Source organism: Phaseolus vulgaris, chromosome 7, assembly GCF_000499845.2.
Source record: "Phaseolus vulgaris cultivar G19833 chromosome 7, P. vulgaris v2.0, whole genome shotgun sequence".
Lineage (NCBI taxonomy): Eukaryota > Viridiplantae > Streptophyta > Magnoliopsida > Fabales > Fabaceae > Phaseolus > Phaseolus vulgaris.
The window spans coordinates 33406334-33407838 of record NC_023753.2 but is presented as its reverse complement, the minus strand read 5'-3'; the positions used below and the strand labels follow the sequence as shown (position 1 = coordinate 33407838).

Below are 1505 nucleotides of genomic sequence, written 5' to 3'. Positions count from 1 at the left end.
AAATTTATAAACTAATTTTTAGTTGATATCTAATTAATTATCAAAGTTTTAAAAATGATAAATAATTAAATATTAATTTAAAAACCATTTATTAATAATAAAAACTATTTTAAATGAAAATAATTTTTATACTCTAAAATAATATATAATTTAATTAGTACAATAATTAATTATCAAAATATTAAAAAGTATTACATGGACCACCTCAAATTATTTATTGTCGAGAATAGAAAGAACACGAACTTACATATAAGTTAAGAGTGTCCATGCATAGGAAAATAGAAAAAACGTACTTTAAGAAAAACAAAATATGAGACATATAAAACCAAAACTAACTTTTAAATAGAAAATAGATTATTCTTTTAATGGCAATACAATAAGAAATAGGTGACAAGATGATCATGATACCAACTCTAAAAGGAAAAGTGTTAGCAGGCCTCAGATATTTTTGACACGTCATTATCAAAGATAAGATTATCAGCCAATGTCGGCAATATCAATACATCACTGGCCAATCCATGATCAAACATATCCACAGACAGAATTAAGATGATAAAAACTAATTTTCAAACGGAATTAGAACAAAGCTTTGAAGTGTATTGAAAGTTGAGCTTGAATTCATGTTAAGTAATCAAAACATACTGCTATCAAATTGTATTGGAGATTTTATATTGTAATCACTACCTGCACGAACAACGCAGCCGATCCTGTAACCCGTATGGTGAATAATCAGCGTACACGATGATCTCTCTCAATAAGTGTCAAAGAGAGAAAATGAAAACAGACTCAACAGAGAAGATAAAGAGAACAGTGATGAGATCTGAATTTATAGAAAGTAATTTTGAAGTGTGGAAGTGAGAATAGGAGTCTTTTCTTGGTGGACAAGCAAGATTTTTGTGGTTGTTGGCAGCCTCGTGTACTTTTCAAACCAAACGGATATCGAGAGCTTCTTAGCAGCCTTTTTGTCCTTTTCAATCAAACTCACGAGCACGGGCCATGCAACAAACATTTTAAATAAAACTTATACCTTATTTTTAAGAATGAAATAAGTTATCCATTTTCAAATTAACATCAAATTTAATGTGTTATAAAATTTACTGCATTACAAATTATAAGTAAGTGACTATTTAACCTATTTGCCAGTGACAGAGACTATTTTATTTAGTCTCTTAACTTGCATCCTATTGTTAATTTTCTTATAAATTTATTATATACAATAACTTACAACTATATGACGTTATAAAAATATTGAAGTTGTCAGCACATGGTTTATATTTTTAGACTTGTATCATAAATGGCAAGGTTTTTTATGTAATATAAATTATTAGTATTATTGTATTATCTTTTATTTGTGTAAGAGAAATTGAAGATCATGTAAATTTTTGTTTATTGTTTTTTTTCATGTTATAAAAAGATAAAATACTTTTTATTAAAAGATATATATAAGAAAAAAATTGAAAAATATGTGTAGGTTGAAGGAGGAAGGAGGAAGGAGGGTTAAGGTT

The 1505-nt window shown here is 27.0% G+C and overlaps 1 non-coding gene across 1 annotated transcript; it reads right to left on the bottom strand.

Annotated features, from left to right (window-relative positions):
• Window positions 1–431: 431 nt before the first annotated feature.
• Window positions 432–516, bottom strand: LOC137830794 (small nucleolar RNA SNORD34). Its single transcript, XR_011084267.1, has one exon. It is a non-coding gene; the product is annotated as a small nucleolar RNA SNORD34 (small nucleolar RNA).
• Between the last annotated feature and the right edge of the window lie 989 nt (window positions 517–1505).